Here is a 24,173-nt window from a genome sequence, read left to right as displayed (position 1 = left end):
GCCAGAAATAGAACCCAGGTTGTTCACATTCAAGGAAAATACCCTAACCTTTTCCACTGTCTCTTAAGACTCTAAAATTATTTTTTTCTTTTGTGAAATAAACAGTCCAGATTTCCTTGACTTACCAGGCTGATTAACTATGTAGAGTGCTTTTTAAAATATAAAATAAAGTTTTAGGCACAGATCTATTTTACAAGAAATATCATCATTCAAGATCATAGAACTTAAAAGGTTAATTATGGAGAATTTCAGTCCATAAAAATTAATTACTTATTACAAGCTATCTGTAAGAATGTGAAAGATTAGTTATTTTTTATATAAGTAGGACAAAGTTTCCTCTGTCTTCAAGTTTCTACTAATTTTTGATTGAAAAATATGCTTTGCTATTATTTAGAACATTATATTAAAATATGTTCCCAGTAGCAAGAAATAGTTTGTAATATTGCTACAAGAAGCTTTTCATATTCCTATGCTCAATACTCCTCCAAGCTAGGCACTGAATTAAAGGACAAGTGAGAACAGAAAGAAAATAGTAAAAACATGGAAAACAAAGAAAAATGAGGCATATTATGCCTGGCCTAAACAGTATAGATTGAAACATAATCTAGGAGGAAATGAAAATTTTGCTTAAATCTATGGGATTACTCTATGCTGTGGTTGATATCACAGTTTCTAATAATTTGAATTAGGTAATAGAAAATACTTGGATGTAGGGCTGCATTCACAAGGAAGTTCATATTTTTAATTAATTCATCTTTATCTGTAGTCCATATCTATCTATCTATCTATCTATCTATCTATCTATCTATCTATCTATCTATCTATGTGTCCGTCTGTCTGTCTGTCTGTCCATCTGTCTGTCTCTGTCTGTCTGTCTGTCTATCTATATATCCTCATATCAAGTTTTTGTGCCTTAGAAATAGCCTAAGACAGAATCTGGCATGCATACACAGATAGGCAGGGATAGGGTAGAATAGCAGTGTATACTCATTAATCAAAAATCAATTTGGGTCCTGAACAATAGTAAAGTACGTAAGGTGTTCTCCTTGCACATGGGTGACCAAAGCTCTATGTTCCCCTGAGCCCACTAGGAGCTGTCCCTTAGTGCAGAGCCAGGACTGAGTCAGCAGAGCCAGAGCACTGCTGGGTGTAAGCCAACCCATCAAACTGACTAGAAAATGGTATCAAAATATGGACCAGAGAAATAGCGCATGGATGCACTCAACCCTTGGCTGATCACCTAAAGTGTTGTTGACTTCCCCCAAAGCACCCCAGGGTATAACTTCAGAGGTTCCCAGCATCTCCAAGGTGGTCCTTGTCCTTGGCACAGCACCATATTTTCTTTCTTTTTTAAATTTTTTTTAAATTTTATTCGATCACTGTGAGACAGTTACAAGCTTTCATGTTTGAGTTATAATCACACAATGATCAAACACCCATCCCTCCACCAGTGCACATTCCCCACCACCAATATCCCGGGTATACCTCCCCATTTTCCCACCCTCCCCCTGCCTCTAAGGCAGACAATATTCTCCATACTCTCTCTCTACGTTTGGGCATAATACCGTGCAACACAGACATTATCCATTATCCACTTTCGGCATGCATCTCCCATACCAACTGGTTCCTCCAGCCATCATTTTCTTAGTGATCCTTTCTCTATTCCATCTGCCTGATCCCCTCCACTCATGAAACAGTCTTCCAGCTATGGGGCAATCCCCCTGGCCCTTGTATCTACCGTCCTTGGGTGTCAGCCTCATGTGATGCTACCCTACAGTCCACAAATGAGTGAAGTCCCTCTATGTCTGTCCCTCTCTTTCTAACTCATTTACTTAGCATGATACTCTCTATGTTTATCGATTTATAAGCAAATTTCATAACTTCATCTATCCTAACAGCTGCATAGTATTCCATTGTGTAGATTTACCAAAGTTTCTTTAACCAGTCATCTGTTTTAGGGCACTCGGGTCATTTCCATATTTTGGCTATTGTGAACAGTGCTGCAATGAATATATAGGTGCAGATGTCATTTCAACTGTCCTCTTTTGCATCCTCGGGATATATTCCCAGAAAAGGTATTGCGGGGTCATATGGAAGCTCAATTTCTAGTATTTTTTTTTAATTTTATTTTTTTATTGAATCACCATGTGGAAAGTTACAAAAGTTTCAGGTTTAAATCTCAGTTATACAATGCTCAAACACACATCCCTTCACCAGTGCACATATTCCAAGAATCACGGTATACCTCCCCCCTTCCCCCTACCTCCCCAGCCCCCCGCCCCGCATGTGTAAATGGTAAATTTCAATTTACTTTCACTTTACTTTGATTACATTCAATATTTCAACAAAAAATTCACTACTATTGATTTAGAGTTCCTCCCCCCTAAAGTCAACCTGCTGAAAAGAAAGCATTTGGTAATTTGTTTTCCATTGCTGAGAATGAAGAGATATGAGATCAGGAGGCCACATTAGCAGCCGCACAGTTTCGGATTTCTGTATTTCAGTATTTTAGTAACTAAGTCCAGAGAAATATCTGCCAGAAATCACAACATTGTGAGCTTGTATCTCCCAGGTACTTTATATTCCACATATGAGTGCAATCTTTCTATGTCTGTCTCTTTCTTTCTGACTCATTTCACTCAGCATGATACTTTCCATGTTGATCCACTTATATGCAAATTTCATGACTTCATGTTTTCTGACAGCTACCTAGTATTCCATTGTGTAAATATACCAGAGTTTCTTTAGCCAATCATCTATTTTCGGGCAATCTGTGGTGTGAGATGATATCTCATTGTTGTTTTGATATGCATCTCCCTGATGATGAGTGATGTTGAACATTTTCTCATGTGCCTCTCAGCCATTCGGATTTCTTCTTTGGGAAAGTTTCTGTTCATTTCATCACCCCATTTTTTGATCGGGTTGGCAGTTTTCTTCTTGTGGAGTTCAACCAGTGCATTGTATATCCTTGTTATCAACCCTTTATCAGATGGGTACTGCATAAATATCCTTTCCCATTCTGTAGATTGTCTTTGTACTTTGGTCACTGTTTCTTTTGAGGTGCAGAAGCTTCTTAGTTTGAGATAGTCCCATTTATTTATCTTTGTTTTCACTTGCTTGGCCAGTGGCTTGTCAGCTTTGAAGATACCGTTGGCTACAATGTCGTGAAGGGTTTTGCCGACCTTGTCTTCAATGTACCTTAGGGATTCTGTTCTGATGTTGAGTTCTTTAATCCATTTTGATCTGATTTTTGTACATGGTGATAAATGGAGGTCTAAGCCCATTTTTTTGCATGTAGCCATCCAGTTTTGCCAGCACAGTTTGTTAAACATGCTTTCCATGCTCCACTTCACATTTCTTGCTCCCTTATCAAAGATTAGATGATCATATATTTGGGGGTGTGTGTTAGAGTATTCAACCCTGTTCCATTGGTCTTCAACTCTGCCTTTGTTCCAGTACCATGCTGTTTTAATGACTACCGATTTTTAGTAGAGTTGAAAGTTGGGGAGGTTGATTCCTCCCATTTTCTTTTTCCCAAGAATTCCTTTAGCTATTCGTGGGGGCTTATTGTTCCATATGAATTTCAGGAGTGCTTGCTCCATTTCTTTGAAGAATGTCAGGGGTATCCCTATAGGGATTGCATTGAATTTGTACAATGCTTTGGGGAGAATTGCCATTTTGACAATATTAATTCTTCCAATCCGTGAGCAGGGGAATTCTTTCCATTTCCTCTTGTCCTCCTTTATTTCCTGAATTAGCATTTTGTAGTTTTCATTATAAAATCCTTTACCTCCTTTGTTAAGCTGATTCCTAGGTACTTGATTTTTTGAGGCGCAATTGTGAATGGGATTGCTTTTCTCAGGTCACTTTCTTCTCTCTCATTATTTGCATATAGGAAAGCCATAGACTTTTGGGTATTGATTCTATAGCCTGCAACTCTACTATATGAGTCTATTGTTTGTAGGAGTTTCTTGGTAGAGGTTTTAGGGTTCCCTAGATATAGTATCATATCATCGGCGAATAGTGAGAGCTTAATTTCTTCCTTTCCTATCTGAATTCCCTTAATATCTTTTTCTTGCCTAATTGCTATTGCAAGTATTTCCAGCACTATATTGAACAGAAGTGGAGAGAGTGGGCATCCTTGTCTTGTCCCTGTTCTCAGAGGGAAGGCTCTTAATTTTTCCCCATTGAGGATGATGCTTGCCATATGCTTGTGATAAATGGCTTTGACTATATTGAGAAATGTCCCTTCTATAACCATTTTGGCGAGTGTTTTCATCATAAATGGATGCTGGATCTTGTCAAATGCTTTCTTTGCATCAATTGATATGATTATATGATTTTTATCTTTTCTTTTGTTGATATGATGGATTATGTTGATTGATTTCCGGATGTTAAACCATCCTTTCATCCCCAGGATGAATCCCACTTGGTCGTGGTGTATGATCTTTTTGATGAGTTGTTGAATTCTATTTGCTAATATTTTGTTGAGAATGTTCGCATCTGTGTTCATCAGGGATATTGGCCTGTAGTTTTCTTTTTTTGTGGTGTCTTTTTTTGCTTTTGGTGTTAGGGAGATATGAGCCTCATAGAAACTGTTTGGGAGGGTTTCTGTTTCTTCAATTACCTGGAAAAGCTTGAGGAGGACTGGCACTAGGTCCTCTTTAAATGTTTGAAAGAACTCGCTAGTGAATCCGTCTGGACCTGGGCTTTTGTTTTTGGGAAGACGTTTGATTACCATTTCAATTTCCTTGATGTTAATTGGGCTATTCAGGTACTCCAGGTCTTCTTGGTTCAGCCTTGGGAGATTATAGGAGTTGACGAATTTATCCATTTCTTCTAGGTTCTCTTGTTTCGTGGCATACAGATTTTCAAAGTAGTCTTTGATGATCTTTTGAATTTCTTTGGTTTCTGTTGTGATGTCCCCCTTTTCATTTCTGATTCGGCTTATAAGGGTTCTCTCTCTCTCTCTTTCTTTGTGAGTCTTGCTAGTGGTTTATCAATCTTGTTTATTTTCTCGAAGAACCAGCTCTTGGTTTCATTGATCTTCCGGATTGTCTTTTGGGTTTCCATGTCATTAATTTCTACTCTAAGTTTTGTTATCTCTTTCCTTCTGCCTGATTTGGGCTCCTTTTGTTGGTCCTTTTCTAAGGTCTTGAGCTGTGAAGTCAAGTTATTTATGTGGGCCCTTTCTTCCTTCCTGAGATATGCTTGCAGAGCTATAAATTTTCCCCTTAATATGGCTTTAGCTGTGTCCCACAGGTTCTGGTAGCTCGTGTCTTTATTCTCATTTGTTTCTAGTTACCTTTTGATTTCTCCCTTGATTTCCTTCCTGACCCACTCATTGTTCAATATTAAGCTATTTAATTTCCAGGTGTTTTATTTGGTTTTCTCCATCTTTCCATGATTAACTTTTATCTTCAGTGCATCATGGTCTGAAAAGATAGCTGGTACAATGTCTATCTTGTTGATTCTTTTGAGGTATGCTGTGTTGTCCAGCACATGGTCTATTCTGGAAAATGTTCCATGTGCACTGGAAAAGAATGTGTATTCCTTTTTTGGGGGATATAAAGCCCTGTATATATCTATTAGCCCTCTCTCTTCTATTTCTTCCTTCAAAGCCAGTATTTCATTGGTGAGTTTTAATCTTCTAGATCTGTCCAGAGGAGACAGTGCGGTGTTGAAGTCTCCAACTACTATTGTGTTGCTCGAGATGTCCTTCTCGAGGTCTCTTAGCAGCTGTTGTAGGTATTTAGCTGGTCCCTCATTGGGTGCGTAGACATTTAGGAGTGTGATTTCTTCCTGATGTACATACCCCATTTTTAATAAAAAGTGCCCTTCACTATCCCTTCTAATCTTTTTCAACCTGAAGTCTATGTTGTCTGATACTAGTAAAGCCACCCCAGCTTTCTTGAGGGAGTTGTTTGCTTGTAGGATTGTTTTCCATCCTTTAACTTTGAGTCTGTGTTTGTTCTGGCTATTCAGATGTGTTTCTTGCAGGCAGCAGAAAGTTGGGTTGAGTCTCTGGATCCATTTTGCCAGTCTGTGTCTCTTATTTGGTGAATTTAGACCATTGACATTAAGGGAGATTATTGTTATGGGATTTTGTGCCATCTTTGTGTAAGCGTTTGTTGTGCTTGTAGTGGTTGTTCTTGTCTTATGATAGCCCCTTTAGTGCTTCTTTTAGGTTTGGTTTTGAGTCTATGAAGTTCCTGAGCTGTTGTTTACCCCCAAAGTAGTGTATGATTCCTTCAGTTTGAATGAGAGTTTAGCCAAATAAAGTAATCTTGGTGAAGAATTGATTTCATTGAGTTTTTTCACTATATCCCACCATTGCCTTTGGGCTTGGAGGGTTTCCTCTGATAGATCTGCTGTGAATCTCAGGGGTGCTCCTTTGTATGTGATTTCCTTCTTGGACCTTGCTGCTTGCAGTATTGTGTCTCTCTTGATGACGTCCATCATTGTAACTATGATATGTCTTGGGGTTTTTCTGTTAGGATCTCTTTTAGCTGGCACCCTTCGGGCGCCTTGAATCTGGATGCCTGCATTGTCCAGCTGTGGGAAGTTTTCCGCAATGATTTGTTTGACTGTGTCTTTTTCGTTTTGGTTGGTTCCCTATGGTTCTGGTAGTCCAATGTTTCTATTGTTGTTCCTCTTGAAATCATCCCCTAGGACTCTGATTCTGGCTAGAGCTATTTTGAGGTCTCTTGCCATGGTTTGTTGTTGCCTGTAGGCCTCTTGCAGCTCATCTTCAAGCATACTGATTCTGTCTTCGGCTGCAGTCATCCTATTGTTGAGGGCAGCCAGAGAGTTTTTGATTTCATGTATGGAATCCTTCATTTCTTTTTGAAGGTTTTTTATTTCTGCTCTCATTTCTTCCCGTATTTTGTCGGCTGTCTGTTGTATTGTTTCTGCCAGGTCCTCCTTGAAGTTGTCCATCTTTGCATTGAGTTCACTGAACATGTTGAGGATTTCAACTCTGAATTTTTTATCAGAGAGGTCAAGTTTATAGGAAACGCCCATTGAGGTTTCTGGACTCCTTTGATCGTCCTCTGCTTGCAATGGGTATTTTCGCTGTTTCTTCATGTTGTTGTGGTGGTATGATAGAGGGACCTTGAAGATGAGTATCCCTGTTTCCTCTTGTTGCGAAAACGGATTGTGGATAGGCTCAGTCAATGGTGGTTGCCTTTTTATTTCCTGCTTTGTAGAACCTGGTCTCCCACTGAGATGTTCCTTGAATCCTTCTGTGAATTCTAGTGGTTTATTGTCCTATTGCTTGCGAATAGCTAGGATGTTAGTCTTGGATATGATGTCGAGGAAACTATCTGCTACCGCGTTAGCCATGCCCACTTTCCTTAGGCCACAACCCCTGACGATTAGGCCACACCCCTTTCCCACAACCCGACAGTGGTCAAGGGTCTGGGGTCGGCGTGCTGGCCACTTGGCCGGCAGTCCGGAGGGGAAAGAAGCCCGGGGTGCTCAGGGCCGCGGAGCAGGCTGGGTCTGGAAGGGCGGGTCGAGGTGGCGTCACAGACCTGAGCTGGAAGACAGGACGGCTGCTGCTCTTGGGATCGGCATGCCGGCCACTCTGCCGGCAGTCCGGAGGGGAGAGAAGCCCAGGGTGCCTCAATTTCTAGTTTTTGAAGGACTGTCCATATTGTTTTCCAGAAAGGCTGAACCAGTTGTCATTCCCACCAACAGTGAAGGAGAGTCCATTTTTTCCCACATCCACCCCAGCACTGGTTGCTTTTGTTCTTTTGAATGTGTGCCAGTCTCTGTGGTGTGAGATGATATCTCATTGTTGTTTTGATTTGCATATCCCTGATGAGTAGGGATGTAGATCATTTTTTCATGTGTTTTGGCCACTTGTATTTCTTTTTTGAGGAAACTTCTGTTCATTTCTTCTCCCCATATTTTGATGGGGTTGGAGGTATTTTTCTTATACAATTCTACAAGTATCTTGTATATCCTGGATATTAATCCCTTATCAGGTGGGTATTGGGTGGGTATTCTTTCCCATTCTGTGGGCTCTTTCTGTATTTTGGTCACTGTTTCTTTTGAAGTGCAGAAGCTTCTTAGAAAAGCTCCTAGAAACAATAAGTCGATACAGTAAAGTGGCAGGCTACAAAATCAACACCCCAAATTCCATAGATTTCTTATATACAAATAATGAAAAAGAAGAAAGAGACATTAAAAAAACCAATCCTGTTCACAATAGTACCTCAGAAAATCAAGTACCATGAAATCAGCTTAACCAGAGAGGTGAAGGAACTATACAAGGAAAATTACAAAACACTACTTCAAGAAATAAAGGAGGACACTAGGAAATGGAGACACATCCCCTGCTCATTGATAGAGAGAATTAACATTATCAAAATGGCAATACTGCCCAAAGACCTATACAAATTTAATGCAGTCCCTATCAGGATACCCATGACATTTTTTAAAGAAATAGATAAAACACTCCTGAAATTTATATGAAACAATAAACCTCCACGAATAGCTAAAGCAATCCTGGGAAAAAGAAGATGGTGTTGTCACTTTCCCCAACTTCAAACTCTACTGCAAAGCAGTAGTAATTAAAACAGCATGGTATTGGGATAAAAACAGACCTGCAGATCAATGGAACAGAGTTGAATATCCTGTCACAGACCCCCAAATATATGGCCACTTAATCTTTGACAAAGGAGCAAGAAATGCAAAGTGGAACAATGAAAGCCTCTTCAACAAGTGGTGCTGGGACAACCTGAAAAAAAATGAACTCTGACCTCTGTCTAATGCCAGGCACAAAAGTCAGATCAAAGTGAATTAAAGACCTAATATCGGACATGACTCCATAAGGTTCATAGAAAAAAATGTAGGCACAACTCTCCATGACATTGAAGCTAAAAGCATCTTAAAGGACGAAACAGCACTGACCATACAAATGGAAGCAAACATAAGCAAATGGGACTACATCAAACTAAGCACCATATTTTCTAGGTCTCATATTGACCCATTGCCCTGCCAGTGGAATAACACAGGAAAGAGACCTCTGGTCTACTAAGCAATGCTTGAAACCACTCCCCACTTATTTTATTTATTTTTATTTATTTTATTGAATCACCATGTGGAAAGTTACAAAGTTCTCAGGCTTATGTCTCAGTTATACAATGTTCAAACACCCGTCCCTTCACCAGTGCTCATATTCCACCACCAAAAACCCCAGTATACCTCCCAGTCCCTACACCCCACCCCCGCCTGCGTAATTGATAAATTTCACTTCATTTTCTCTTTACCTTGATTTCATTCCATATTTCAACACAAAATTCGCTATTGTTGTTGGAGTTTCCCCCCCCCCAAAAAAAAACAACCAGCTCTACTGACAAGGAAGCATTTGATAATTAGTTTTCCATTGCTGAGAATGAAGAGATATGAAGTCACGCTGCCGCGGTAGCGGCTGTGAGGTTTAGGATTTCTGTATTTTAGCATTTTAGTAATTAAGTCCAGGGAGATTTATGTTAGAAATTGCATAATTTCCCTTCCTGGGGCAGTATGGGGCAATGGCTTAGTTCACAGACTAGAGACATGGCTGCAAGCAGTTTCTGGGACCAAAAGCAGTCTAGCTGGCCTCCGGATCATGGTCAATTAGCAGCAAAGCAGCCGCACCAAAGTGTGGCCGCCTAGGTTGAGTCTCGGTGGAGTGTGAGTTGGTATCAGCCCCGGCCAGAGACTGCCCAAGCGTCCCACTGTTCCAAATATATACCTCTCTCTCTATTTTTTTTCCTCCTTGTTGGGGTCTCAGCAGCCAGTCTGAGACCCTGGCCAAATCCCCTGCCCTTAGAGACAGAAACAGGCTCTCTTCAAACAGGGCCCTAAGGCCCTGTGCCAGCACTCCACCCAGAAAGGCTCCCTGGTCGAGAAGACAGTGGGATGAAACTTGAAAGTCACTGCTTGTCTGAGCTAAACATACGCGGCGGCCTTGAAAGGAGGGAACATAGATCATCAATTAACATCTGTAAAGGGCCTAGCAAAATGTTTACTTCAGAGCTGATAACCAGATGTTCATAATGCCCACTCCTCCCTAAAATTTCTTCTTTAAATATTGGTGTGTGAGCTTAATAAAATCGAGAGTTATTTGACCTCCAACTCTCCCCCTTCTGCGTGGTTCTTTCTCGATGGTGGTGGTAGGGTGGCCACGGTACGCAGGGGGGCAGGGCAGAGGCTTCTTCCCTTCCCACTCCCTCTCCTATAGGGAGTAAGTCCGGTGGCTGGGGGATCATACTCCAGTTTGCCGGGGTCTAATGGCCAGGACCTTGACACCTTCTCACGCCACCAAGTTCATACCTACTTATAGTCCTCACGCCGCTTCTCCCCGGGAAGGGCTCCCCACTTCTTTTAATAATACTGGTTCTATATGATTTCCATGTGGATTACTAGAGAATCCCAGAGAAATTAGGACCTTGAAGACTAGAACACACACAATGTCTTTATCAAGCTAAGAATGCTTATAACATTTAGATGTTTTTTGAAAAATTGATGATGCGTGTGTATATATACACTGCTTACTGGAATATTTCATGCAAAAAGAAAAAAATCCCAGCTATATTTATAAGACAAAATTTCCAGCAAACCCAGCTTGTTAGCAGTGCTTTCATGTACTCCAATTGTACTATTGGTGTGCAATGAGCTAAAGATATTTATGAATGAATAGATAAGGTAACATGTGATGCAGACGGTAAAATAATGTTTTCCTGGGAGTATTCTGTGAAGTCTTTCAGTGGAAGCCATATAGAGTTCTAGTACTGTGCAAGTATTTTCATATAAAGAGAAAGAGGGACTGATCTGACAGATGATTGGCAGGACTTAATTCTTCCCAAGGGATGGACAATCTTTAAATACTCATGCAGTTGCCTTTAGTTAATATGCTAATATTTATTATATTTTAAAAACTCAGTTGGCTGGACTTTTCATGTTAACGCAAAATGGTTCATTGCATTAGTCAAAATCCAGAGACACCAGCAGAGTAAAAATTTAAGTATAAAGCCTTTATGTGGTTATTTTTCACAGTGATTTTTCTACATTACTTATACTATTTTTATTTTAACATTCAATGTTTTGCTTAGTCATTCTCATCTCTTAAGGGCAGAATAAAAACTAGAAATTCCTATTGATAATACGCATACGCAAAACTTTAAGCTAATTTTTGTCTCTAAGATTTTTTTAATTGAATCACTGTGATATACACAGTTACGAGGTTTCTCATTGAGCTTCAGTCATACAATGTTTCAACTACCATCCCTTCACCAGTGTGTATTTCCCACCACTGATGTCCCTAGTTTCCCTCCTACCACCCCACTTCCCAGCCTGACGTTAAGGCTGGAGCACTTCTCTCTCTTGTCTCTTTCTCTGTCTCTGTTTGTCTCTTTCTCTCCCTGTTCCTCTTCCTACCATGCCTCCTTTTGGGCATTATGGCTTGCAATCAAATTACTGGGAATTTATCATGTATATCCCTTTACCTCCTTTCAACACTCAGTTCTAATTTTATAAAAACACGTTGTATTTTCTCACTATATGTAGTGACTAAAATGGGGGATCAATTATTTTAATTTATTATTTATTTATTTATTTATTTATTTATTTATTTATTTTGCTTTTGGGTCACACCCGGTGATGCACAGGGGTCACTCCTGGCTCTGCACTCAGAAATTACCCTGGCGGTGCTCAGGGGACCATATGGGATGCTGGGAATCAAACCCGGGTCGGCTGCGTGCAAGGCAAACACCCTACCCACTGTGCTATCACGCCAGCCCCAATTTTAATTTATTATTTGATGACACTTGAAAACACGGGAATTTAACTATGAAGATATTCACAGCTTAATCATTGAATAACTTTCTTACCGACTTTGCGCTGTTGCAATAATTGTTAATGAATGTGCATTCAGAAAACAATGCCAATGTCATCATAAAGATGAAGAAAGCAATGCTAATACATGATTGCCATTCATCTAGTTTGGAAAACTTCCTCAGATTATGACTGCACTAAAGCTGAATAGAGAGGACTAAAGATGGAGATATGCCACCTCTTCTTCCACTTATCAAGCTGCATTTTATGTCTTAGTTCGAGTGAATTGCATTTCAAATGATTTTACATATCGTATGGGCTAGTCTTCTTTTGTTGATTGTTACTTACTCCTTGTACTCAGCTTCTTTTTGCTCATACATAGAAAATATTTTTTCATTCTCTTCTCTACAAAGATCACTGATTTGCCCTCCATAGTCTCTAATTAACAAGTTTCTCCCAAAAGCTGTCCTTGAAATATGTCAATATCTGTTACTGAATGGTTTAACTTAATTCCTAATTTTAACTTTTCCTAAAGATTGAGCAGCTTTTCAAGATTAATTAGCTAGTAATTTGTAAACATGTTGTTGATTAGCTTAAGTGTGTTGACTGAAAATTACATGTAAACATTAGATTAAAAAACTTTTAGAATACCTCTAATGAAAAAATTACTTTAGGAAATATTGGATGCCAGAAGGTACCAATGATTCATATGATGAAATAGTCTGAATGAAATGTCTTGAAATAATCATATTATCATTCACACTGATATATTGCAGATTTTTAAAATTTAGATGTGAAAACATAGTCTCTAGTCTCTGGATGTTAGACATTTGGTAGTTTAGTTCTCCCTCTCAGACAACCTGGCAAGCTACAAGAGTTTACTGCCTGCACAGGAGAGCCTGGCAAACTCCCTGTGGCATATTCATATGCCAAATATAGTAACAATGATGGATCCTATTCCCCTGACCCTGAAGAGCTTCTAATGTGGCACCGTTGGGAAGGATGAGTAAAGAGAGGCTGCTAAAATCTCAGGGCTAGGACAAATGGAGACGTTACTGGGCCTGCTTGAGCAAATCATTGATCAATGGTATGACAGTGACAGTGACAGTGACAGATGTGAAAACAAATATGAAGTAAGTTTCAAAAGTAGAGATATACTTTAGAGATAGACTCAGACCTCGGGGGACCTCATTTTCATACATCTTTATATTACTACTTTTGTGATCTCATGTATATCATGTTTTTATTAGGGGTAAACTTGGTTGGACTGAGGGGTGTTGCAATAAACGTTTTTGGGGTGTGTCTGTAAGAGTTGTTTCTCATGAAATTAGTATTTGTTTTTTGGACGGTGAGGCACACCTCCTGGTGCTCAGAGTTTAGTCCTCAGGATGTGATGGCAGGGATCAAACCCGGCTAAGCTGCAAGCAAAGCAAACACCCTACCTACAACACTATCTCTCTGTCTCCAAAATTAGGATTTGAATGAGTAGATTTTGTAAATACAGGTCCTTCCTGATGGGGACCTGTGTTACTCAGTTTGTGGAGGGCGTGAACAGAACATAAAAGAAAGAAGTTTAGCCCTTTTACTTCTTGCCTACTTTAACAGTCCTTGCTAACCTTGAACAGAGACTTACTCCATCAACCTCATGAGTTCTAAGGACTTTAGACTTGATCTGGCTATATATTACTGATATATAGCCTATTTCCAGCTTGCAGATAGCAAATTATGGAACTTCTTTGGCTCTATTATTATGCCAGATTCTCTCAATTTAAATGCCTATATTATGTAAATGTATGCTAAAGATTGTTTCTCTAGGACTACTAGGATACACCCACAGCGAATACAGTAGCTTCTCACTTGAGTCTCTGTATAAGTTAAAGGGGATAACTTAGCTTCTCTCCCAATCACAAGGCAGAAAGTTCTTTACTTCAACTTAAGTTCATTAAGCAGTGACAGTGAAATTGGAATTTTGAGGAAATGATTAGAAGAAGGAAGCATGTTTCTTTTTTTTTAAAAAATATTCTTTTATTGAATCACCATGTGGAAAGTTACAAAGCTTTCAGGTTTAAGTCCCAGTTATACAATGCTCGAACACCCATTCCTTCACCAGTGCACATATTCCACCACCAAGAATCACAGTATACCTCCTCCCCACCCCCCTACCCCTCCCCAGCCCCCCACCCCACCTGTGTAACTGATAAATTTCACTTTTATTTCACTTTGATTACATTCAATATTTCAACAACAAAAAACCCCTCACTATTATTATTTGGAGTTTCTCCCCCCTAAAGTTGGACCTGCTGAAAAGGAAGCATTTGATAACTTGTTTTCCATTGCTGAGAATGAAGAGATATGAGGTCAAGCGGCCGCACTAGCAGCCACACGGTTTTGGATTTCTGTATTTTAGTATTTTAGTAACTAAGTCCAGAGAAATATCTGCCAGAAATTGCATCATTGCAAGCTTGAACCTCTCAGCTTCTTTATATTCCACATATGAGTGCAATCTTTCTATGTCTGTCTCTCTTTCTTTCTGCCTGACTCATTTCACTCAACGTGACACTCTCCATGTTGATCCACTTATATGCAAATTTCATGACTTCATGTTTTCTGACAGTTGTATAGTATTCCATTGTGTATATATATGTACCAAAGTTTTTTTCACCAGTCATCTGTTTTGGGGCACTCTGGTTTCTTCCAGATTGTGGCTATTGTAAAAAGTGCTGCGATGAACATAGAAATGCAGATGTCATTTCTACTATACCTCTTTGCCTCTCTGGGATATATTCCCAGGAGTGGTATTGCTGGGTCAAATGGAAGCTCAATTTCTAATTTTTTGAGAATCACCATATTATTTTCCAAAAGGGCTGGACCAGTCGGCATTCCCACCAGCAGTGAAGGAGAGTCCCTTTCTCCCCACATCCGTGCCAGCACCAGTTGCTTTTGTTTTTTGGGATGTGTCCCAGTCTCTGTGGTGTGAGATGATATCTCATTGTTGTTTTGATATGCATCTCCTTGATGATTAGTGATGTTGAACATTTTCTCATGTACCTCTCAGCCATTCAGATTTCTTCTTTGGAAAAGTTTCTGTTCATTTCATCACCCTATTTTTTGATCGGGTTGGCAGTTTTCTTCTTGTGGAGTTCAACCAGTGCATTGTATATCCTTGTTATCAACCCTTTATCAAATGGGTACTGCGTAAATATCCTTTCCCATTGTGTAGATTGTCTTTGTACTTTGGTCATTGTTTCTTTTGAGGTGCAGAAGCTTCTTAGTTTGAGATAGTCCCATTTATTTATCTCTGTTTTCACTTGCTTGGCCAGTGGCGTGTCAGTTTTGAAGATAACTTTGGCTTCAATGTCGTGGAGGGTTTTGCCAACCTTGTCTTCAATGTACCTTAGGGATTCTGGTGTGATGTTGAGGTCTTTAATCCATTTTGATCTGACTTTTGTACATGGTGATAGGTGGAGGTCTAAGCCCATTTTTTTGCATGTAGCTGTCCAGTTTTGCCAGCACCGTTTGTTAAACATGATTTCCTTGTACCATTTCACATTTCTTAGGAAGCATGTTTCTGATGTTTTGGAGAAGTTGTAATGGAAATGAGTATCTAAGTCTGTGGCCGCTACCCATGATTGATGTCACAAGGGCAGCATCACAGGAAGATGCTTCTTGATGATTCTCATCTCTGCCAAATTCTGCCAAAGTTTCTCTGAACTTCTCAACATTCATATAGAGCTTCTAAAGTTTACCCAACTTTGTTTTTCAAATGAATGAACTTCCAAGAAATTCACTTAGAGTTAGTCTTTATTCTCTGTTACCGTGTACACTTAAACTGAACAGCCCATTACTGTGTTTTAGTGAAGCAAGTAAGTTTTTATTGAATAAAACTTTCTTAGAAAGACATGAGGGGAGAGGAGAGGAAATACTTGTTCAAGAGAGAATGCAGGCTTGGGAGGAAAAGACCGAAGAGCAATTTCTAATAACACTAAAGTGGAGGAACAGAACTAAGGGACTTTTCCTTTAGTTGGTGTAAAGCTTTGTTTCCTTTGTGACATGGCACACCCAGCAGTGCTCAGAGGCTGGGAGGGGGTTTTGTGGGTCTGTTCCCGCTGTGCTCTGGGCATCATGCCATGGGGATTGGTTTCTTTTGCTGAGTAGTCAGATCTTTGTAATGATTTGAAAGTAGTAAAGAATTTTTTGAAAAGAAGTTATGGAAGTTCTTATCACCACATGAACTAAAAATATCCAAAATTTCACTTTGCAGCATTCTTAACCTTAGATCCCTTAGAACACATTTTACTTATTTTGTATCTTTTTTGATTGAACTCTTGTGAGTTACAGCACTGCTAATGATAGTTTGATGTGTACTTACTTCCAAAACCACACCCATTATCAGAGTTCCTGCCTCCCGTTCCCCAGGTGCTGAAGACTCCTCCCTTAAGGTATCTTTGTCCACCTCCACAAACTCACTCCCTTTTATCTCTAATTCTTTTGCCTCTGGCCCTTTGTTGCTCCCTTGCTGTGTATCTTTTTTTTTTTTTTTATTGAATCTCCATGTGGAAAGTTACAAAGCTTTCAGGTTTAAGTCTCAGTTACATAATGATTGAACACCCATCCCTTCACCAATGCACATATTCCACCACCAAGAACCACGGTAAACCTCCCTCCCCTCCCCGCCCCCTGCCCCACCTGTGTAGCTGATAAATTTCACTTTACTTTCTCTTTACTTTGATTATATACAAACAAAAAAATCACTGTTATTGTTTGGAGTTTTCCCCCCTCCAGAGTCGGACCTGCTGGAAAGAAGCATTTGATAATTTGTTTTCCATTGCTGAGAATGAAGAAATATAAGGTCGTGTGGCCACAATAGTGGCTGCGAAGTTCTGGATTTCTGTGTTTTAGTATTTTAGTTACTAAGTCAAGAGGGTTTTCTGCCAGAAGTTGCATCATTGCTGGCACGTACCTCTCTACTACTTTATATTCCACATATGAGTGCAATCTTTCTGTGTCTGTCTCTTTCTTTCTACTCATATCTCCCTAATACCAAAAGCAAACAAAGATACCATTGCTGTGTATCTTTGAGTCCCACATAAGAGAAGGATCTTTTATTATTATTATTATTGAGTCACTGTGAATTACCAAGTTATTCATGATTTTCAGGTGTATATTTTTTCAAGGCCAGTCTCTTCACCAGTGTTCACCTTCAACCAATGCCCTAATTTTTCCTTCTGCTTCCTAGCATGCCTCTACGGCAGGCACGTTCTCCTTTGATTCTTTACCTACTATTTGTGATGGTTTGCAATACTGCTACTGAAAGGGTATCATGCGGATTACTCTACATCTTTTCAGCACTCAGTTTTCACCCAGTGATGTAGGATGACATTGCTTTGTCCTTTCCTCCCTTGCCACAAGAAACTTAGGTTCATCCCAGTCACACCCATTAAGGTGCTCCCGAGTCACTCCCATCCCTTTGTTTAGCTGTAACTACTTCTCTATGCTCTCTTCCCCAAAACAGTTGATCAGCTTTTCCCCCTAATGAAACTGTTAATTAGTAAGGTCAGATCTTTCTAGGACACTGAACTTATATTGTAAGTTAATATTGCCCTTCTCCTCTCCTTGAGTCTTTTGAATAGTTTACTTTAAACCAATGTCCCTTTTGTATAGACACAAGAAGACAATATTATTCTTTTGTAACTTGGGATTTAATTGGCTTCGAATATTATTCATTCTCGGTCATCTGCTTTCTCCACTTAAGCCTCAGTTGCCCTCAGTTCCTACCACCACAAAGGAAGTGTCCGATGAAGGACGGGACGGATCCAGGGCAAATAGTGAGTTATGTGCTGCCCTGGCATGGAGATGGGCCTGGCCAAAGTGCCTAATTCTTAACTAGAAGTTAAGAGCTTGATCATGGACAAATGTTGCCTGATCCAAAAGCAACAATGAGACTAGGACCCTGCTAGGGATAGGAAAGACTAATCTGGCCTGAGCACTGTAGTCTGAGATTGAAATGGCCCCAGGAGAGCAATTCTATAAGCTTAATGCATCTCTTATTGTGTCCATACAAAATAATTAATATTATGAACGCATATATGTTTGCTGGATGAGGAGAGGAGAAACACACTCATGGGATTCTGCCCCTGGGTGGATGGTCCTGCTGAAGGAGAATATGTCCTAAAAGCAGCATCCCCTGAAGGGAAAAACTTTACTCCTATTGATAGTGAACACATCTATGTGTAAGTCCCACCCCTCTCATGCTGGCGGGATTTAACTAGGCTGTAAGAGTGGGTTGGAGGGCAAGATCCAGAGAGAGATACAGAGCTGGGAGAGAAGTGGAGAGAGAGACAGAGAGAACGGAATAAATGACAACTGATCAATCAACTGGCTCAGCCGTCGTTTCTTCCTTCGTCTGCCCCATGGCCCGGGCTGCTCCGGCTGGGTGAGTGGCCCGGGACCATCCCCTCAAACTCGGGGGTGGCCCATGGGGAGAGCTGCCAGGGCTCTCCCTCGGTCACCCCCCCAGCAGATATTTTTTACACAGTGATTATTTCCCCTCTATCATAGTTTTAAGAGGCCCTTTCCTATCTTAACATCCCCTCCACGCCCCCCCCCCCATGCACATGCACACACTCAGAATTGCAAGCTTCCTATTAAGAACAGTGAGAGAGACCATTCTTAGCTATCACTCCCCTTTTGACTGACATTACTCAGTAAGATATCCTCCAGTTACATCCATGTTGTGGTAAATTGCATGATTTTGTTCTTTACTAGAAGTGCATAGTCTTCTATTGTGTAAATATAACATGGCTTCTTGATATACAATGTATCTGTAGTTGGGCATTTGTACTAATTTAATAGCTTTGTTATTGTATCAAGTACTATGATCAAAATGGATATCCTTTTAAAGTAACACATTTTACTTTGGAGGTAGATGTCAAGGAGTGATAATACTTGTTAACATGGAAGTTCTAATGCTATTTTTTTTTAAATATTCATATTGTTTTCCATGGAAGTTTAACTAGAGAACATTCTCACCACCAACAAGTGAGGATTCCTTTCTTACTAAAACTCCAATGCTGGCTGCTACCCAGTTTTTGAATATGGGTTATTCTAACTGGCATGAGGTCATATCCTAACCATTGTTTTGATTTGCGTTTCCTGGACCATCAGTGATGACCAGCACTTTTTCATATGCCCCTGGCCCTCAGTATATCTCTTTTGAAAAGATGTCTGTTCATCTCCTCGTCCCATTTTTGAATGTGGCTATTGGATTTTTGTTGTTGAGTTTTGTGAGTCTTTTATAGATCTTGGAAAGTACAACCTTAACCCCGGCCCTATAAGAGGACTTCAGCTTAATGATGGCTACTCCAGTATTCCTATTTGCCAATAAGAATTTTATCCTTTCTATAAATATTTAATTTACTTATAAATATGTGGGGTTATTTTCACTTTCTTTTGAGTTGCTGGGGTCTCCTGAAAAGTGCTAAGTGGTCTTGGGTCCACTCAGCTCTACTCAGAAAACATCACTGAAGGCCCACAAGGCTCATAGGCCCACAAGGCAGTGCTGGGGGCGAGCAGGGCCACATTCGCTGGAGCAGGACGTGTGGTGTCAGGAACAGAATTCTGTGCACGCAAGGCATGTATCCCTGATGCCTGAACATTCCTCCAGCCTAACTCTAAGGATCTAGTAATAGCTACCTCCTGTCAGAAGCAGGGGTACAATTTTTGAAGCAGTTAGCATCATGGTCTCATAATGCAGTCTTGGTCAGACCATAAAGAAACAGATATTACTTGATAATGTTCAATTCCATCTGCTGCAAATAGTTCTTCACGAAAATAACTCAGGTTCAGCACCAGACTTATAAATGATAAATTAAGTATAATACTTTTTTCTCCTAAAGTTTAGAGTCCACAATAAAGACATAAACTGCAATGCAATGATACAAGTTGTAATTGAGGCATCATGGAGCTAATGGTGAGGAAGCAAAGTTTAAAGGAATGAACAAAAGTATTTTCTTCCACTCAAGTTAGAGAGAGCAAAAAATATGCTAAAAAGGTGAGAAAAATCCTAAAGCAGAGAAACTGAAGGCAAAAATAGTAAGACCATGTAGCAGAAATAAAAATATAAAAATTCATAAGCCAGTCTGCATCTGTATTTTTTAGGGCTGCTGTCTGTTATACTAAAGGCAGCCTGTTCCATTTCCAGCAAAAGCCACATAAAACAGAGCTACATACCTGTAATCACAGGATGAAATTGGTATGCAGGCAGCAGACAGATAAGAAGCATTCAAAAGGGGCCACCAGTAGCACACTGAATAGTTTCTAAGGAGTGTCTCAGCTTTAGCGATCATTTTCCCACTCACCAGGAGTGTCGTTTTCCCAGTGCTATACACTTGATGATGCAGGCATTGCTTTTAGCTAGTACACACAGACACAGCTGGGTGACAGCTCAGAACTTCGACTTCCTGTTTGCACCAGTCTTAAGAGATCCTCTTCTACTTGTTTGCTTATTTGTTAGACACAGTTAGGACTGCCAAGTATTATTTAGAGAAAAAAAATCATGAAGCAAAAGGATGTCAGATGATGGATATACAGAAATAGCCATTATATTTTTTTAAAATGTGATAACACCCTTAATTTCTGTTGAGATCTCATTCACCTCTCCTTTCATGCCCAATGTTTGTTTTTCAAATATGCTATTCATGGTTCAAAATCCTCAGCAACATTTATGAAATTGGAGGAAAGAAGAGTATTTACAAAAGTATAATAATAATCATTATTTTTAATGATGTACTAAAAATATGTTGCTTGAGACATTAGTAAGAGAATTCACAATGGACTGATGTAAAATGCTTTTGTACAACAAGCTAGACCATCAACAGTCTCCCACCCGGTAGGAAAACCTATTTGCAAATGCAATCTGATAATATCTAAAATGTATGTTAATATCTATAATATGTAAGTGACTTATATAACTCAATAGCAGGAAAACAAAATTCCAATTAAAAAGCAGGAAGTGGAACTGAATAGACATTTTCCCAGAATACATAAAAAGGTCCCAATGGATGTATGAAAAGATTTTCAACATATCTAATCACAAATAAGATGCAAATCAGAATCACAATAAGATACCATTTCACATTGCTACTATGTTTAGTATCAAAAAGGAAGAAAATGTATTTTTTCTTTTGGGTGGATGTGGAGCAAACAATCTCTGTGTTCTCCTGGGTAGGATGTAAACAAGATCCTCAACTTTGGAAGACAATATGATTCTGAAAAATAGTATCATACTACATTTAATTTTATTTTTTATTATTTAAATTTAAAAGATGTTATTAGAAGCATTAATGCTTTATTATTTTCATTGAAATATTATGATTTATATTACTATTAATGATAATTTCAGCCATACTTCACTTCAACACCATCAACACCATATCCACCACTAGGGTATCCAATTTACAAAGCCAAGTTCCCACATGTCCCTCCTAACCCTTCCACCTAATTGCAAGCTAATTTCTTGTGGACCAGCGCTCTGGTTCTGCTGCCTTTGGTCATTTACGTCTCCCTTACCTGCTATCTTTAAGAAACACATACAAGCGAGATCACTCTTAATCTATTCCCTGTCCTTCTAGTTGACTCCACTCAGCCTTATACCCTCTGGTTCTATCGATGTTGCAGTAAATGGCTTGAATTTGTCCTTTCTTATATAAAAGTATAAAAATAGAACTACCGTATAACCCATCAATTTCTACTCTGAATTTTATCCACTGGAAATATAAACTAACTTAAAAGATTATCTGCAATCCTTGTGTTCACTACAGCATTATCTATGTTTGCTAACACATAAATACAGCATTACTCCATAGATGAATAATAAAGATGTGATATTTACACAATGGAGTATAATTCATCCATAAAAGAGAAACAAATCCTGCATTTACAACAATAACATAGATGAATCTCGATGCCATAATTCTGTGTGAAATAGATAAAAAAGATAAGGAGAAATGCTGTTTGATATGTATATCTGGAATCTATAAACAAAATAGAATCATAGTAACAGATGCAGTGAAGAGATTGGTAGTTGTAAGAGGTGTGGGATGTGGATAGGAAAAATCAGTGAAGGTATCCATTCTGATTTGCAATATAACTAAGTAAATAAGTTCTGGAATATAATGTATGACTTGGTGATTATATGAAATATGTGTATATTCATGTCATATACAGACACACACACATGTGCACGCACCCCCCCCCCAACACACATATTTGGCTTTTGGGATCACATCCAGTTATGCTCAGGGGTTACTCCTGGCTCTGCAGTCAGGAATTACTCCTGGTGGTGCTTGGAGGACCATATAGAAAGCTGGATTGAACCTGATTCGACCACATGCAAGGCAAATGCCCTACTATTGCTCCAATCTCCATTAATGTATTTTCAAATCATAATGCGATCCTTAATAGTTACAATTGTTAGAGTATAATTTTGAACAAGTTAATATTTTTTTGTCAAGGCTTGAATTATGACAAGATAATTTACGATATTTTAAATTAGTATAGATTTCACTGTTCCAAACATCTTTACAATAACCTTCTTCTAGAGTACCTGAATTTATGACATTTCACTGAAACTTCTATGCTTATTTTCTTATTTTTCTTTTTAAATTTCTTCCTAGATCTTATTGCATTTATAATCATAAAACCATTTGTTTGTTACTATTATAGTACTAAGATTAGAATGTTTGATTAAGAGGCAAATAAAATCTTCTTAGCTGCATATGTCAACCAAACTACTAGGGCACATCTGATTTCTAAATTTTTTGATGATTTTTATCAGACACACCAGATGTGAAAACAGAAAGAACAGCTTGTTTTTTAGAGTGAAAATTGAACTTCGACACTGTCAAAACAAACCAAAATCATGTTTTGACTTGTAGAGTAAACGTATTTTCTATGTAAGACCCAGATGGCAGTAAAATAAGAAACCAGAATGTCATCTTGAGACATCTTATCCTGACCAAAGCCTCAGGGAAAGCGTTTTGAACATAAAGTTGAATTAATCTTTTTAAATGATGCTTGATATGAATGAAAATTCAAATTTAATACTCTAATTTGTTTATTCTTTGTGTGGATTTGTTTTGTTGTTATCAAAATCTGACTGATTGAATGAAAAAGCTGGAGTTAACACTTCCTTTTAGAGAGAACCAAATACATTCATGGATTCAGCTTGTAGTTTTCAAATCCAGTTGAATTATTTACAGGAAAATTGCTGACACACTGATAATATTTTTTATATCTTCATTTTCTACACATTCAGAACACTTTAAACATCCTTTATTATCACATGTAAAGGGTGAATTACAAAGATATATGTGTTAGATTCCTATAGCTGCTGTAACAAATTATACAAACGTAGTGACTTAAAACATCATCAACTTAATATCTTGCAGTACTAGAGGTCAGATACCAAAATTAATTACAGGGCTTAAAACATGTGTTTAAGCACAGCTTGTCTCATTCCTTCTGGAGGATTCAGAATAGAAGAATTTTATCAAATTTCCTTCCTGGGGCCAGAGTAATATTCAATGGAAAGGATTTTTTGCCTTACAGATGATGCGTCTGGGTTTGATCCCCAGCATCCCATATGGTCCCTGAGCACCACCAGAAGTAATTCCTGAATGGAGAGCAAGGAGTAACTCTGGACATGTCCAATTGTGACCCTATATTTAAAAAAACATAATTTTCTTCTTGTCTCTTGTAAGGACTGTTGTAATACTATTTTGGCATCCAGATATATTGTACAATAATTATTTTTAATGTTAAATTCAGGTTTATTTATATTAGCTAAGTATTGCTTAACTAATTCTCCTTCCCTTTCTCTCTTTTGCTCACTCTCTTTCTCAATGGAGTATGAACTAGCATAAAATCTACCTTCCAAAATATATATAACTATTATTTTTAGATCTGTCATTGTCACTGTCATTGATTTGCTCGAGCGGGCACCATTAACGTCTCCATTGTGATGCTTGTTGTTACTGTTTTTGGCATATCAAATGCGCCATGGGTAGCTTGCCAGGTTTTGCTGTGCAGGCGGAATATTCTCACTAGCTTGTCGGGCTCTCCGAGAGGGATGGAGGAATTGAACCCGGGTTGGCCTCGTGAAAGGCAAATGCGCTACCTGCTGCACTATCACTCCAGCCCGTTCTTTTTAGATAGATATATAAAACTATAACACATTACTTATTAAAATTGACATAATGCTACTCTACACAACTAATATTTTTTAGCAGTACAGTAGTATGTTACTTCAAAGTCTGTGTGACTAAACCACAAATACTTGCTGCCAAAGT

This window comes from Sorex araneus, chromosome 1, assembly GCF_027595985.1.
Source record: "Sorex araneus isolate mSorAra2 chromosome 1, mSorAra2.pri, whole genome shotgun sequence".
Classification (NCBI taxonomy): Eukaryota; Metazoa; Chordata; class Mammalia; order Eulipotyphla; family Soricidae; genus Sorex; species Sorex araneus.
The sequence above is the reverse complement of the archived record's forward strand: the minus strand, read 5'-3'. Positions refer to the sequence as shown.